This window comes from Rhinoderma darwinii, chromosome 13 (assembly GCF_050947455.1).
Source record: "Rhinoderma darwinii isolate aRhiDar2 chromosome 13, aRhiDar2.hap1, whole genome shotgun sequence".
NCBI classification, from domain to species: Eukaryota; Metazoa; Chordata; class Amphibia; order Anura; family Rhinodermatidae; genus Rhinoderma; species Rhinoderma darwinii.
The window spans coordinates 29058521-29076752 of NC_134699.1; the positions used below are offsets into that span (position 1 = coordinate 29058521).

General features: G+C 40.6%; 1 long non-coding RNA gene across 1 annotated transcript; it reads right to left on the reverse strand.

Annotated features, from left to right (window-relative positions):
- Positions 1–9090: 9090 nt before the first annotated feature.
- LOC142665898 (uncharacterized) lies at positions 9091–17149 on the reverse strand. Its single transcript, XR_012851596.1, has 3 exons — positions 17033–17149; positions 10269–10395; positions 9091–9277 (listed from the first exon to the last, which is right to left on the reverse strand). It is a non-coding gene; the product is annotated as an uncharacterized LOC142665898 (long non-coding RNA).
- Between the last annotated feature and the right edge of the window lie 1083 nt (positions 17150–18232).

The window sequence follows — 18232 nt, forward strand, 5'->3', positions numbered from 1 at the left end:
ATCAGTATATAATCAGTGGGGGTCCGACACCCAGACCCTGCATCGATCAGTTGCTCCGGGCTGCATCCAGGCGCTGGATGTTATGCAGGGTATGCAGTAGTCGGAGCAGGTAGCAGATGGATCCGACTACTGCACTTGAATGAGTGCAGAGCTGCAGTACTGCAGCTCGGCCGCTATTCCGTAACCAGAGCCATATGTCTCCGGCATAGACATCCGGTATCCGGAGGCAGCTGGAGCAGCTGATCGATTCAAGGTCTGGGTGTCAGACCCCCACAGAACATTAAGTGATGGCCTATGCTGTGGATAGGTCATTAGTTGTCCGTCCGTGGACAACCGTTTTAAGACCGTTGTGTGACTTAGAGAGCAACATTATTTTTCACGTCACTAATATGCCTATTTACGTTGGGAAAGGGTTTTTAAAAATGGCGCTCGCTTAGAAGCAGAGTGGGCACCATAGCCGCTGGGTCTCTGCTGTGTTGCACAGCAGGGTCCCAGCGGCAATGCTTGCAATTCTGATCGCAAGCATTTAACCCCTCAGATACCAATGTCAGATGTGACCATCGGCATCTGAGGGTTTTTTACTGCCCCTTTCGTTTCGGGACCGGTCACCGGCTTCCTGTGCGGCGAGATCGCGGGAGCCAGTATATTCCTATAGCAGCTGTGAGCTAGTGAACGCTCCCAGCCCTGCAATAGGAAGATTGCCTGTGGCAGGTCTCAATAGCAATGCACTAATTTTGCCACAGACTGCAATATTGTTATATTGCAGTCTATGGCATAAGCAATCTAATTATCACAGGTTCAAGCCCCCTAGGGGGGGCAAAATAAAATAAAATATAAAAATATATAAAAATTCAAATCACCCCCCTTTCCCTAGATCACATATAAAAAAAAATAAACAAACACATTAGGTATCCCCTCGTCAAAAAATGCCCGAACTATAAAAATATTTATCCAATACGGTGAAAGTTGTAAGTGGGTAAAAAAGGTCAAAATGGCCGAATCCGCTTTTTTGCCACTTCGACTCCCACAAAAAATCTAATAAAAAGTGATCAAAATGCCAGACATTCCCCCAAATGGTATTAATAAAAACGCCTTACACAGCTCTGTATGCAGAAATATAAAAAAGTTATGGGGTCACAATATGGCGATGCAAAAAAATTTTTGTTTACAAAAACATAACAAAAACTATAAGCAAGTTTGGTATTATCGTGATCGTACAGACCCACAGAATAAAGGTAATATGTCATTTTCATCGAACATTGAACACCGTAAAAAATAAACCCATAAGAAAATGGCAGGAATGCTGTTTTTTTCCAATTCCTCCCCATTCTGAATTTTTTTACAGCTTCCCAGTACATCGGACATAATATTAAATAGTACTGTTAGAAAGTACAACTTGTACCGTAAAAATGAAGCCCTCGTGGCTGTGTCAATGAAAAAATAAGAGTTAGGACTTTTTGAAGGAGGGGAGGAAAAAACAAAAGCGTAAAATTAAAAATTAGTCTGGTCCTGAAAGGATTAAGGTCCAGGATTTGAGCCTCACTGCAAGCATTTTCTTTTGCTACTTTACTGTTGAGTTACCTTGGATGTTGCTATGTGGGGTACCTTCTGTTGGCAACCCTCTCTCCATATAGTGTGCTGTTATTCGGTGCACAAATACATGTACAAATAACCATACCATACAGTACCTAACTATAAGCACCATACAGTATGTTGCCGAAATAACACTTCCATACAGTTGCCTAAAAACAGTGCTATACATTGCCACCACTATACAGAGCAAAAAATATACATTACCGTGCCACGTAAATAGCACCATACAGTGACCAATGTGGCTCCCATTCAGCAGAGGTGGCTGAGATGCCCTGTATGACCGTACAGGTCACACACCCCTGTCCGGTAGTGGATTTTATATTACATCTCTCTCATGAATCTTATATTGTCCACTTAATGTGGGCTATAAACCATGACTTTAGCTGAGGCTAGAGAAGCCTGCAATTCTTTACATGTTTTTCTGAGAATTTTTGTGACTTCCTAGATGAGTTGTTGCAGTAGTTTTGGCAGATGGGCCCTTTTTGGAAAACTTGCACTCTTCCAAGTCTTCTCCATTCACAGGCAATGGCTCCAATAGACACCCCGAGTCTAAGAAATGGTTTTGTAAAACTTTGCAGATTGATATATCTCAACATTTTATTTGTGTAATTATGAATTGATAATTGGTTAATGGGTTGGTATGGAAGATGGATGATTTTTTAATATATTTTGTAGTGCAAATACAAGAACCAAGACAAACCGATTTCTGCACAGTACATAGGCCTTTAATCTACTGGGCTATATGCGATGTATTTTATTTACATTATATAAATGCGTATATGGACAAGTGTAAATTTTTCGCATTAACCACTGTCTGGATTTTAAGTGATGTTTGATGACTCATGAAATGTTACCCATATTTGGTACATGCAATTTAACATGTCTTTTGATCCATTTTTCAAGACACTTGCCAATTTAAATTCTACGCATCATAAATCCAACAATAAATCTTGTCTGACAGAGATGTGCACTAAAGAAAAAGTCTAGGCTTAATACAATAATGCCGTTCTTGTGCCAAAACAATTTTATAAATTCCCTTTTGCAATTAAGAATTAAAAAAATGACATCTTTGCTGTGTCTGGCTCCATATTTGCCAGTTATACATTCATAAAATACCTGCCCCAGACAATAAAATTTCGACAGTGCCCTAGTGGTCAACACTATCTGTCTACCATGTCAAATGTTGGAGTAATCTGTTATTTCTCATGATAGATGGCAGCAGTTTAAAACATGATGTTTAGTCCATGATACTTAACCCGTTAGTGACCGCCAATACGCCTTTTAACGGCGTCCACTAACGGGCTTTATTCTGATGCATAAGCCTTTTCACGGCACTGCATCAGAATAAAGTAAACAGAGCAGGGAGCTGTCAAATCTCCCTACTCTCAGCTGCCAGAGGTAGCTGAGGGCTGGGGCGTCCCTGCTCTGCCGTGTGAGATCGATATTAGTATCGATCTCACCCGTTTAACCCCTCAGATGCGGTGCACAATAGCGTGCACCGCATCTGAGTGGTTTTGGAGAGAGGGAGGGAGCTCCCTCTCATCCCACCGACACCCGGCGATAAGATCGCCGAGTGTATGTGTCTGTGATGGCAGCCGGGGGAATAATAAAGGCCCCCAGGTCTGCCTGTAGTAAATGCCTGCTAGATCATGCCGCAGGAATGACCTAGCAGATGCCTGTCCGGTATTGCAGTGTATTATAATAGCGATCGGAGAATCGCATATTAAAGTCCCCTAGTGGGACTAGTAAAAAAGTAAAAAAAAAAGTTTAATAAAGTTAATTTTAAAAAAATGTGAAAAAAAAATGAAAAACACACTTTTTCCCCTTACAAAATGCTTTTGTATTAAAAAACCAAAATAAAAGTAAAAAAGTTACACATATTTGGTATCGCCGCGTCCGTAACGACCCCGACTATAAAGCTATTACATTACTTAACTCGCACGGTGAAAGCCGTAAAAAATTAAATAAAAAACGACGGAAAAAATGCTGTTTTCTGTGAATCCTGACTTTAAAAAAATGTGATTAAAAAGTGATCGAAAAGTCACATCTACTCCAAAATGGTACCAATAAAAACTACAATTCTTCTCGCAAAAAAAAGCCCTCATACAACCGCATCGGCGAAAAAATAAAAACATTACGGCTCTTCAAATATGGAGACACAAAAACAAATAATTTTGAAAAAAAAGGGATTTTACTGTGTAAAAGTAGTAAAACATACAAAAACTATACAAATTTGGTATCGTTGCAATCATAACAACCCGCTGAATAAAGTTATTGTGTTATTTATACTACACGGTAAACGGCGTGGATTTAGGACACAAAAAAATTGGGCATTAAGGGGTTAAAGTCAGGTGCCAGACATACAAACTAAGTAAAGGAAAGTTCATTGATCTAGTTTTACAGACCAAATGTGTGGTTTTATACAGAGGCGTAGCTAGGTTCTCCAACACCCGGGCAAAGATTCAGTTTGCCCTTTTTCCCCCGACATCTCCTTCCCCCTCGCCATGTTTTTTTTCCTCTACCAATCAATGAGGTGTCATTTTTCTTCCACTTTTTTTTTTATGTAACTCGAGCATAAAGCCATTTGTACATTTTATAAGCAATATAGTTCTATATACAATACCAGAACCAAGCTCATTACATATATACAGCACAAGAACAAAGCTCAATACATAAATACAGCACCAGAACAAAGCTCAGTACATAAATACAGTGACTCACAGGTGACATTAGATTCTAGTTGTTCTTTTTCTCTTTTCTTCTCCATCCGGTCCAGACCTCTATGACGACTTCTCCCGGCCACAGCCCATTTCTGCAGTTTGCAGCTCGGATGTCTTCAGTTCTCACTTTTCAACATTTCAGCACCTATAAACAAAGATAAAGTTCTCATGGTGCCAGACACTGTGCCCCTAAATATAATAGAGCCATACATTGCACCTCTAATTATAATACCACCATACACTGTGTCCCCACATAGTGCCCCCCATAGAGCCCCCTGTAGATAGTTCCCAACATAGATCTCCCTATAGATAGTGACCCCCATAGAAGCCCTGTAGATAGTGCCCCACATACAGCCCCCTATAGTGTCCACATATAGCCACCCCTGTAGATTGTGCCCTACATATAACCCCACTGTATATAGTGCCCCACATATAGCCCCCTCTGAAAATAGTGCCCCACATGTAGCCCCCCTGTAGGTAGTGCCCCACATATAACCCCCCTGTAGATAGTGCTCCACATGTAGCCCACCCAAGTATATAGTGTCCAATATATAGCCCACCCCTGTAGGTAGTGCCCTACATATATCTCCTTCTATAAATTGTGCTACACATATAGCCCATACTTGTATATAGTGCCTCACATATAGCTCCCCCTATAGTGCTCCATATATAGCCCACCCCTGTATATAGCCCCCCGTAGATATAGCCCACCCCCTATAGATAGTGCCTTGCATATATCTCCCCCTATAAATTGTGCTCCATATATAGCCCACCTCTGTACATAGTGCCTCACATATAGCTCCCCCTATAGTGCTCCACATATAGCCCCCCTGTATATAGCCCCCCAGTAGATAGAACCGACCCCTGTAGATAGAGCCCCCCCTGTAGATAATGTCACTCACATTTTTATTAGGATAAAAAACAAAACTTGACGTACTCCCTTTAATCCTGTTCTTGCGCCGTCTGGTGGCAATGCAGACCTGCTCTCTTCTGAGCAGGTCTGCTGGGGTTGAACGACGCAAGCGGCGCAATGACGTCATCACGCCATTTGTGTTGTTGAAAGGCGCTGATTGACAGGGCAAGTCACATCATCGCACCACCTGCATCTATAAAAAGGCGCTGATTGGCAGGATGCTATTCAACGCCTTAAGTGGCGCAAAGAAGTAATCACACCGCTTGAGTCGGTGAAAGGCGCTGAATGGCTGTGCACGGAACGTACCCAGCCATTCATCGCCTATAGTGCAGGAGGGGGTGGCGGCGCCTGGTTTCAGTGGCGCCGCCGCCCCCTCAAAGAGGCAGCAGGCCTCTGTCATGGATGGTGCTTCCCTGGCACCCCCCCCTTCCCTCTTAGTTGCGCCCAGGGCACATTCCCCGCCTGTCCCCTCTATCTTCGCCCCTGGTTTTATAGGACCTGAGAATTAATTTACTAGCATGGAGGAGCAGGACTATGGAAGGACTCCTAAGGGAAATAGAAGTGCCAAAGTTGGGCTCTGTTCACACTTCTGTTGCCATCAAGTGTCCGTTTGACAGTCAGAAAAGTGTAGCAGTCTATACTATTCTATCTAGAAGAAAAAACGTAAACTTGACAGACCCATTTAGAAATGGTTAGGCCTCATGCACACATCTGTTGCTCATCGTACAGCCGCTAATGATGGATCCGTGGAACACAGTCTGCACATGGATGGATCAGTGTGGAGTACGTTGTTTCAACAGACCAAATGAATGGAATGGCCGAGACTGTTATGCCAAAAACTGACAGGAGTAGGACCTGTTCTATTTTTGTCAGGACGACCACACGGTTCTGTTAAAACAACGCAAGTGTGCATGGCCCAATAGAAATTAATACGTCCGTGTGCTATCTGTTAAAAAAACGGATAGTACCCTGAAGACAATAACTGAAGTGAGCATGAGGCCTTATAAAATGTACAATAACGGATCCATTATATCTATCATGGGTACTGACGCCATGGGGCAACATGGTGGTTTAATGTTTAGCACTGTTGCTTTGCAGAACTAAGGTCCTGTATTTGAATCCAACCAAAGACATCATGTTCTCTCTGTGTTTGCGTGGGTTTCATCCGGATTCTCTGATTTCCTCCCACCTTCCAAAAAACATACTAATAGGTTAATTAGCTTCCTATGAAATTTACGCTAGTGTGTGTCTGAGATAGGAAAGATAGATTGTAATAGATCAATTCTCTGAACAGCACTGCAGAACATATTGGTGCTATATCAGCAAAAGTAAGCACTTCAGCTCTTAATGCCCGCCCAGAACAGTAAGCCTGCTCTGATCCTGCCTCTGCTGTGAGGGTCCCTATGCTGGGGGCATGTCTTTTATAAATGGGCAGGGAATAAGGACAATATTTAATTCCCGTCTTCTGTCAAAAATCATGACATATTGCTGTCACACAACCGACACCAACAACTCAGCCCCAGTCGGCCCCTTTGACTTATAATGGTGTCTATCAGGGTTATGTCACATATCCTACATTTTTGATGGGAAGGATAGTGCTACATACTGCGTTATGCTTCCCATCAAAGCTGTCAGAATCTGCAACAGAGGCTCCGAACAGAGCTTGAGCAGACCCTTATAACTAATCACTTCCTTGGGGGTACTCTGTTGGAACTTTTTGTCACTAGGGGTTACTTGGCTTGAAAAGCAGAGGCCTTTGGGAGTTCAAAATATCACAATGCCCCATAGTAGGAGACTACTACTTTAAATGTGATAGTTGGGGAGCCCATGTTACATATTTTGGATTGAGGCCCAGCAACGTCAAGTTATGTGTCTGTCAGACGTTCAAGTATTACATAGTCAGATATTCATTTGAATGGCCAACCTGTAATACTGCGTTTCCTCTCCAGCGGATACTGCAAGGAAAATGAATGACCAGTCCTCTGGCTAAAACAGCTGAGGGGTTTCTAAAGCCAAACTGGATTTATTTGGCGCACCAGCTTCATATAGGCTCGTGATTTATATACCATAAGTCAGCCATGGTAGGACACTTACACGGCATGAGGCAACATATAATGACCGACATTTCTAAATATACTGGAGTTTAACTGCATTTTCAAGGCAAAGTGCATTTGTTCTACTGTAATAAAGTCATATTTCAAAATAATGCAAGCACATCCCATCCTCATGTAACCTCTGCTTATATCCTGGGCTGATTAGACCTAGCGTGTAAAATGTCTTCTTCGTCTCTACACACTAGACTAACTCTCAGTTTCTAGAGATATGTTGGTTTTCAGGAGGCCCCTGGTTTATTTAATACATGTGCCTCATTGATCCCGTAAGTCAGACAGTATGATTGATTCACAGTCATTATCAGCAGTGCGTCACAGATTAATGTCCCTGTCAGTCGTCTTCCTCTGCCTCCCGCAACACCCCGGTAGAATGAAAGTCTAGTTTTGGAGCTGATCAACCAAAATCTGTCGAGCCTAAGAAAGGCCCATTGGGAGCCATAATAGCTCAGTATAAATATTTTACTCTTCTAAAGATCAGGGATGTGTTTTATTGTAGCAATATGGTTAAAGGCGGATTTAGTTTTATGGAACGGTGTTGTAGCTTAGGAATTTTATTTCAGGTCTGGCTATAGATGAGCTGCTGGTTTTCATGTCATTATTGATGTTCACCTCTGGGCTACAGCATGTGACGAGGAATAAACTCCTTCCAAAATGCAGATGAGTTCTTCGGCAGGCCATTTGGAAGGGAGAATGAAAGATACCAGAAGACAAATTTAGTTTACGGGTTTTGTGATTTTTATTTATGCCCATGGATTTCTTAGTAAGAAGGGCAGATACACCATAGAGGCAGAACGTGCAGCTGCAATGGGAACCTTGATGCAAGGGGGTCCTACCCTGCTTGGCTCAGTCCCCTTTGCTAATGAGTGTCGGGAACCTGAGCAGGGCATCCTTCTTCAGAGGAACTGCCTCCTTGTTGGCAACGGGATGGTGAATTGACCCAATAGTCAAGGAATGGTTTTGGAGGGGGAAATAAACACTAGATGCATCTGACCTGGGTGTCAAAGCATGGCACTATAATGGGGGGGCAATTTTGATCTTTGCTATGGGGTCCCCTCTCTTCTTTGTACACTAAGTAATAAACAGAATGTCCACTGGCATCCAGGTATGCTCGGACAAACTTGATCTAGTTCAAGTACATTTAGTGTATAAATGCAAAAAACATCCATAAAGGTCCAATGTCACGGGTATATCTAGAGGAGATTGGAGCCCCTGTCCTGTTACTGCCATCACGTCCTGCTCCTTCCTATACAGGGACTAGTTGGCTTGGTCCTTGTTTAAGAGACTGTGTTGTTTTGACAACACCTTTCCGTGTTTTCTATTAGGGCATATGGACGACATAGAAGTGTAAGGGTCCCCTGAATGGGATGCACCTTCTCCCCTGAGCAGTAAAGGTTAGTAACTGCTGGGACCTCCAGAGATTATCTGGTTGCTGGAGGACCTGTCTAATAAAGGTTATTCAAAAGTGGACAATCCCTTTAAACGGCAGCAGTTCAATATCTTGTTTAAAATAAGAGAGGAGTAATGCTTGGGTTAGATCTTCAGTCACTTTTTGCTAACAATTTTATGGTAGAAAAGCAAGGTTCAGAGCTTCACCATCCACGTGACATCATGTAGTAGCAGCAGGGGTTGCCTTTATGATAAGAACTCTCTAGTGTTCCCTATAATGCATACATGTAATATATGTAATACACTGACTAATAAAACACACAATTCCTGAAATCCCAGAAATACTTTCCATAGTAGATAAAATAAATTATTTTCAGCTTGTGTGCTGCAGGGCAAAAAGTTTATTGGGTTAAATCACTCTGTTGTCTTCTGCAAACCCTCAATGTCTATAATTTGTGTAGGGAAGCCTGCATAGGCAGGGGTGAAGCTGGCATAGTAGATTGTAAGCTGAGGAAGAGAATTGTCTCTTGTATCTTTTCTTGATGATTTCAGATCTAAATGGAAGAAATATAGCTAGGTAAATAACAATCCTCTAAGAACCAAACAGAAAAACTTTACAGAACTCTACTTGATACATGAGTGCTACAGCCAAACACTCTCTTAGGCATACTCTTTGTTGGTATCTGATCTAACTTAGTAACTATTAAAAAAAATATAACTATAGGTGTTAAGGTTTACCTATAGGTGTGGGTGTGACAAAAACAGTAGTGTGGGGGGGGGGGGGATAATAAGTCAAGGATCGAAGAAAATGCCACAAAAGGGGCCCATTGGTTCTCGGTTATCCAAGGACTCCACAGAAACCTAAAGCTGACCCTGGCAGTCAGCACCTCAACCACCTCATATTATACATATAAGACAGATTAAATAAGAAAGTATCACACGGTTAAGTAAAAGTGCATCAGACAGAGAATGACAGGCGGGCTGACACATGGGCATTACATATACAGATGGTTTCCAGGTTTCTGTGGATGAATTTTTTGAACTCTTTAAAATGTTGTTCCCTCTGGAGCTGGTGCACACTATTAATCGTCTTCAGGCCATTCACGCTCTTCATGAGATGTTATGTGACTACACTGACAATTATCAAACATCCCTCAAAATGTGACTCTCCTGTAGTATTAAAATACATCAGTGTAATGTGAATTACATTTGTAGGGGAAAAAAATGTTAAATACAATACAGAAATCATACGGGGTAACTACATCTATTAGCGTCATGCAACAAGGTCTGGTAAAGGAGAGCTTCGTTGAATGCTATAAATCACGATCGTGAAGATTTAATGGTACAGTGTGTGTATGTATATATATATATATATATATATATATATATATATATATATATATATATATATATATATATATACATACACTGAACGTTCCTCCATTGACATGTTTGTAAATAATATCTGTATAACCTTGGTGGACCCTGGTCAAGGATCCTGAACAGAATCACTTTCCATTCGTCTTAATTCTCCAACTTGCTTACCTTGTGCATCATTCATGTTCCCCTCCTCTTTTCAAGTCTATACTTCTTCTTCCATCTCCTTACTGCTGAAAATATTGGACCTCCGAGAACAAGCACTGATGTCAGAATTCTGCCAACGTGTGGCCACCTTAAAAGACCGTACTGGTTAATAATATACATTGGTTTGAAAGAATGCAAAGACATATTAAGAGAACATGGAAGGCCCTAGGAGATGCTTGTGATGAATATTTTGTTCAAGCAAGTGCCTGAAGCAAATAATATTCACGTCCATCTTGTGATTAATATTCTTTTGCAGTAGAGTATAGGAAAGTTTTTGAATAAAATAATAGTTTAAATACAAAGGAGATTTTTACGGATAAACTCAATGACAATGGCTGAGGAATCCTCTCATTATGGATTCTTCTTTTTCTGTTTGATTCGATATGTAAAAAGTCCCAATACATATCCTAAATATGTATATATGATACAGCGCCACGCAACATTTTGTGCAACATGCCAATGACTTGAGGATCAATCCCTCAAAGATTCCTTGTAAATCAAAGCCAAGACAGTAATTCAGGGTGTGGTATGGGATTAATTTTCCTAATCCATCTCACTATTCTGATTCGCTATAGAGCACTCGCCCCAAAAAGGGCAACCCTAATCAAACCCTAAATAAATCCCAAGTGCATTTCTACTGTTGACATGTTTCTACCATCTATCTCATGGTCTCATCAGTGGGACAGGCAGGGTACATGATGAAAAGTTTACAGTGTTTCCAGCAGGTAAATAATCACCACACGTTGTGGAGTCGGGGGCTTGTACTGGCACATGTATGGGGCATAAAGGACTTTATAAGTGTAGACATTCAATATGTAAACATAAGCTTAGAGTTTAGCAATATTGGGCTGGGGCTCCTTTGGCCAACCAGAGGAAATTATTTTGAGAGCCCATACGCCATCTATACAGAACATGTACACGTCCACATTAATTGCATTGTAAACTGTTGTAATTGAACACACAGGACATCTCATCAATAAGGCCTAATAGGTTATGTGTGAATCAACCCATAAGAAACAGACCCTAGTGGCAAGTGATTGGCTCCAAATGGGGCTGTCTTCTGCTGACCCTTTAGGGCCACCGGAGGATCTCTGATACCACTTGTGAGCAAGTCCAATATGTGAATTTACACAGAAATCCTACTGATCTACTAGATCCTAGTAGATCTACTGATCTACTTGAGACCTCCCATAATTCAATGCTCTGTGCTGTACATTATTCTGGAAGAGATTGTTTTTTTTTACTCTACAAATGATTTCTGTATGGTGGCAGCTGTAAAAGATTAAAATTCACAGAATGCAAATCGCCACAGGAAGCCCTTATTGACCCTGAACAAGGAAGGAGTGCTGGAAAATAAGTGCTCAGTCAAAAATGTCAATGCAGTTGTGAATGACAATAGGCTACAATCCGGGCTGTAAAAGTTCATTTACACTTGTAGATTTTCTGCCTGGAACAAGTGTTTATCAATAATATAGCAAGTTGATCAGCACTCAGTTTGCGCCATTTACATGGAGCAATCATAGGTACTATATGTGCCCAAACAAACATTCATGCGATAGTTTGGGCACATACAGTTTCATTATTGTTGACAGCATATCTCTGTTTACACACGTAGATGTACTGCCGATGACCAATGATGTTATTGCCCGCATAAAAAAATCAGATCAGCCGACAACGAGCATGTGTTAGTTTGTCGACTGATCGCTGGGCACATTACACAGGCTAATGATCGTTCATATAAGCGCTCGTTCACCTGATCATTGTTCTGTGTAAAAGGGTTTTTACTCTGAGTCAGAACAAGATAAGGAGATAAAATCAATGGTGCTGTAGAGTTTATTTTTACCCTAAGAAGAACCTTTCCAGCTTTGGAAAGCCATCGTCCGCTTGACTATCCATTAGTTAGTTGTCCTTGAAAAAAAAGTTGAATATCTTTACTTTATGGCATACATAGGAGAGAAGGGGGCCCATAACAAAGATAAATCTGGGCTCCCCCATTATGGTACTAGGTTTTGCCACACAGGCAGAATTGCCCAGTTTTGTTTTGCCCTTCACAACATCTCTATGATCCTTGGACCAGTCCTGCCCAGTTTCTCTCCACCCAGTAGCAAAGGGGAACGAACTAACCACGGCTGGACCGCCTCTCTTCGAGGGCCCCATAGCGGCCACACAATCTGCCTCTATGATATGTTCACCCTTATCTTTACCAGCACTAAAATAAAAGATTGACCTAAAATTGGCGGATCCTCTTTAAATCAACAAGATAAACTCTTATTTGATATTCTGATGACTATTTCACTGCAGGTTACCTTTTCTTTGCTTCAATTATGAGACATAAATTGGTAATTTCTATAAATTCTGAAGCATTTGTTCTTTTGGCTTTATAATCACGGATCATTTGATGTGTCACTAAAATACATTTCCCACAATTATATTTTCATTGAGTTTTAATTTAACTGAAATAATAAACTAAGGCTGTGCAGGCTTGTCTGAACCGATGGTAGACTCGTAAGTAACAATCTGTCCATTTAATGAGAGAGACAGGCACAAATATCTCAGGAGGACAATATTAAAATGCAAATGCATTTATTTACTAGCAGATTGTAAAATAAAATGAAAAAAAAAAAAAGAGTATTTAGTGAATTCATAAAATCGTGTCTTACCAAATGTTTAAATCATCTGAGTCAAGTATGAATAAGGGACTCTGATTATTGCATTTTAGATATATTTTATGTTCTTTATTTGAGTACAAACTATAATTCCAAAACTATAAGTCCATTCCAAAATGGCATCAAAAGAACATTTGCCGTCTTATCGGTCTATGTTGTAAAAAATGTTTATATAAATACAAGCTTGTCTTGGCTTTATTACACAGGAGATGTGCAGAAACAACATTTTGTTAAAGGAGTATTCCGGTTTTAAAAATTCAATCTTATTTATAGCATGCCTCTCTGACTAAGCTGAGCACCTGTGTTCATTTTCTGGAAGGAAACAATGAAATTTTACATTCAATGACTACAAGTAGAGATTTTGAAAACCACAAAGAATTGACGCACAATATATATATATATATATATATATATATATATATATATATATATAGATAGACAAATGGATCCAGCAGCACCAGTATAGCATGGGTGCAAGCCCAAAGGGATAGACCAAAATCCCAGTTATACAAAGAGCAAAAATCAGGCAGCACTCCGTTTATGAAGCTGAAAAAAAGAGGGTACTTTTATTGTCCCATAGGCAACGTTTCAGCTCCTTCCCCTGGAGCCTTTCTCAAGAAAGGCTCCAGGGGAAGGAGCTGAAACGTTGCCTATGGGACAATAAAAGTATCCTCTTTTTTTCAGCTTCATAAACTGAGTGCTGCCTGATTTTTGCTCTATATATATATATATATATATATATATATATATATATATATATATATAAATATATATATATATATAGCACAGACTTATAACTCATAATTGATATACATATATTTTTTTTATTTTTTTTGTCATAAAACAAATAAGCTCGATTTTCTGCACAAGATGAAGTAATCTATCCAAAACAGGAAGTGTTAGCCCAGGGGTAGAAAACCTTAGATAAGTGGGAGGGTCTTAAGAGAGAGTCATGGGGGGAATAGTGTGAAAGTTAACAGGGGCACTTCTAGGGTTTTAAAAGGCACTGTCCCTGGATAAATATACGTTTAATTCATTTCAATGATACAGGAGAATCCAGTACTGATCAGATGTAGCCAAAATTCAGAATTAAATCTAGTGACTCACTTTATGGTCTTCTTTTATTTGAGATGTTCTCTTTCCTCATCTTTTCCATTCGGCCCAGACAGCCACGCATGCTTCTTCCAGCCGTGACTTGTCTCTTCAGATTTATGTGTCCAGACATTTTGGGTTACTCACTTTTCCATCATCCTCCTCGCCTTCTCAACACTAATTCCCCCAACTGGTGCCCTAACAGTTTCATCCTGCTGCTACCCTAAAACTGTAGAAGGGAGGGGAAAAAATCCAATACTCACCTAACTCCTGTTTCATGACACCTTCAGCGGGGTAGTGCTGGCCACGTGCACCTTCCGGTCTGTGGCCTAAGCTGCCTATGGCTCGGCACAGGCAGGCGTGATGAAGTCTTTGCATTGCCTGTACACCATAGATCCGCCCTCTCATATGCAAGAGGCCTAAAGTGACTTTTGAGGATAAAAAGTGGGGCAGGGTGCCATAGGCTAACCTGCTCCACTACAGAATTAATCTTATTTCCACGTCTTGAGGATGCCTATACATTTAATTGTGGCACTCGCCCATATATTCGGGGCAGAGGGGAAAAAATCCTGGACACCTGGGGCTAGTGACGCCACTGGCCCAATCTACTCGGAACCTGTAGGCGATCAATGAGTTGCCGACTTGGGTGAACCTATTGTGAAGGTTCTGTGGCCAGTTATAAAGCTGAAATATTTAAGGATTATCAGGAACACAAAAAACGTAACGTAATTTAAGCGTTGACTGATGATAGATTCCCTTTATTTGCAAGCCATTGGTTCTTCGTCCAAACTAATACAGACAATATGTGGAGGAAATGCCATTACCAGATCCCTGCTTGGTTGTATAATATTTCTAATCCCTATTTTTTATATATTTTTGTTAAAAAAGGAACTTTCATTGTATTAAGTTTTTATGTTTAGTTGCCTTTAATGGCATACTAACAAATCAAATGAATTTTAGGGGGCCTCCACCTGCGGACTTCAGAGAAAAAAAGAACCTTGTGCTTGTCAGATTTATCCATGGAGGTTCTCCAGACACCTTGGACAAACGCCTGTTATATCACAGGTTAAAAGATTGAACGAATCTCCATTTATTAGACACCAATACCACTGAATAAAACGGTGCAGAAATTGTGTTACAGCGGTTTGGGCACAAAAGAGATGGATGAATCCTTAACCAAAATGGCAAATGTGAGCATAGCAAGACCCACAGAGAGCGAGAGGGTCGACCTTCGGTCACATTTCAGATTAGTGCTATAACTCACACTCCTCTGGCTGGACTTTTGACAAATATTGGAAAACCATGCTCTATAACAAAATGGAATGGCCCTGCAGGATAATGATTTGCTACATTGTTGCTAATATGTAGCTCCAACGGTAGCACTTTCCCTCTGAGTTAACCAATTCTAATTTTTCTAAAAAATGACGTGTATGACCAATTAAAATAGATTTTTATCTTTCAATATAAATGAACTTTCTGGATTTCATTGGGATTTTAATTATTGTTTTCCTATTTTATTAACTCAGTCGTTGCCTCTTTATCATTTACAGATGTTCTCATTTGAGCTGAACGGTTGAAACATTTGAGACAAACTGGTTGCTACAAATACATTGCCTTACAACTAACTACAACCTTTACAATATGGTTGTGAAGCAGCGTATTCCTGTTTAGCATTGCTAAGGTCTTCATCTAGAGGTCCAAATTGGCAGAGAAGGGGAAGGGAGCTTGGCAGTTCTCAAGCGATGGATTTCTGTATCTCTGACTGTTAGTTGGATTTTTGAAAAATGAATATAAAGGGTTTGGTTTAATGGGGATGAGTTGCACTACCAGACCCAGCCACGGACAGGTGTGGTGCTATTTCTATGAGGAAAAAAGCAACTCCTTTGTTCTAATCTTTATAACTTGTTGGAATCAAAGGCATTCTCAACACAGAAGAGCGCAGCTTCATTTTACGAAGGTGTTGACCAGTATCTCTTATTAGAATGAAGCTTCCTCAATAATCTGGTGGTTAGCTGTAATCGCCAGGGAAAGCTCCATGCGGCAGGGAAAAATTAATATTACATAGTGCCATTCAAATTGGCGACCATGTAAAAAATGGTCATGTCCAGTCCACCGGAGTGGGAATCACTATTTGCAGCGGATTTCCAATCTAGATCATTCAGGAGGGTCCCAGCGAGAGACGCTCATATGCCCAACCTTAACCCTAATATGTACTAAGGTAGAATATCAGAAGACCCTGAGTAACAAATAAACTTTTCGAAACAAGTATAAAGTGTTACTTAGAAATCTTATAAAAATAGAATATACTGAGCACATACAACGGTAATTTATGGTACCAGGGGCACTTTATAAGATATTTTCCGATCTGAAGGACTTCTGGTAATGATGACTACAGTGTGACACATGCCTGCAATTTCAGTACTGTAAAAAGAAATGGATTTGAATGGTATACAGTATTTAGGACTTAATAGCATCTTTTAGTCAAGGATAACATTTAGCGTCAGCAGAACCTAATGCAGTACTGTTAGTCCTAGCAAATGAGCTCTTACCTTGAATGGACAGCATATAGCCAAGATTTCAATGGAACAAGAATATCCTCAATTGCTGTAATTGGACTATTTAGTTAATAGTCATTCAGTTTTTCTTGGCTCTTTTTGTATATTGTATCTAAAACACCTGCAGAACTCATCTTTGTTCCCGTTGAAAGAGCTCTAATGGTCTATACTCCAGGGCGATAGACACGAGCCGGGAGAAGTGTTCCTAAGTACATACAAAGCCACCTCAATGCCCCCCTAATCGGAGTTGGCATCATCTCTTCAGGTTATTTGGTTATAGATGAATAGGATTCAGATTTCATATAAGCAGAACTAAATGCCTGCAGGTGAACCTCCATTGTGGAGGAGTCTATACATACATTATAAAGACACTTTTTTGCCTCCACACAAAACCTAAAAAATTAGGTGATACCTCAATTAACGGCAAGATTCCACTCATTACTGCAGATGATGTTGGAAATTGTAGATGTAAGGAGTTGTTTGGGATCCTCACACTGTAGAGACACTTTAGCAGTTCCACTGGTGACTGTGACATGGAGAATACGGCAGTCAATAGTTGTTCTGTGAGGTCACCAATGGTTCTACAGGGTGACTATTTTTAGCCAGAAAAAAAATTGCCTGTGAACAGTTTTCACTCCATGTGACGGCACAGATAATGCACCTGTAAACTAACCCTAAGGCCGGGTTCCCACAAGTCGAATTTGCTGCTTAAAAATCACACAGCGTATCCAACCTGGAACCCGCAGTATGTTCCGTCTGAAAAACCGCACCACGAAGTGGTGTTTTTTCGAACGGTATTTCCGCTGCGGAAAGCAGTGCTGGGAAAAAAAAGGTTCATACTTACCCCCTCCCTCTCTTCTGCGTGTAGTCCGGCCTCCTAAGATAACGTTGCAGGCCATGTGATGCTGAAGCCTGTGATTGGCTGCAATGGTCACATGGAATGAAACGTCATCCCAGAAGGCCGACCTGCAGGAAGGAATAGAGAGTTCTAGATAAGTATAATTTTTTTTTCTTTCCTAAATTGGATTTTTAAATTAAATTAATTAAATTTTTGTTGCGGGTTTTGCATCCCCATTGAATTCAATGTGGAAAACCCGCAACAGAAAAGCGAAGAAAACGCAGCATTGATTGACATGCTGTGAATTTAAATTCTGCACTGCAGGTCAATTTATTAACGTTTACACTTATGTTTTTTTTCCGCGGTGTGGGCATGGGATTTTCTAAATCTCATCCACTTTGCTGCTACTGTAAATGCTGCAGAATTTCCGCAAAGAATTCTGTTGCGGAAATTCCACAGCGTTTACGCTAAGTGGGAACCCGGCCTAAAAACTACTAATCGTAGTCCTATTGTGATATAGGAAGTAGGTCACTGAAGAGAGAAATAACCATGTTGGTGAACTACTCTTGGCGCCATAGATATTTCTTTTCATGTATTTTTTTTTTTATCAGCACAATTACAACTGAAAATACACATAAGATCGCTCTTGGCCAACTGCTAATCCTCCCGACTGTCCGTGCGACAGAAAATGGAATCCACGTCAGTCAATTTTACTCCTTCTTTCTTTATATTAATACTGGCACGAGTCCTAACAAATTACCCCTTGTGTCTATT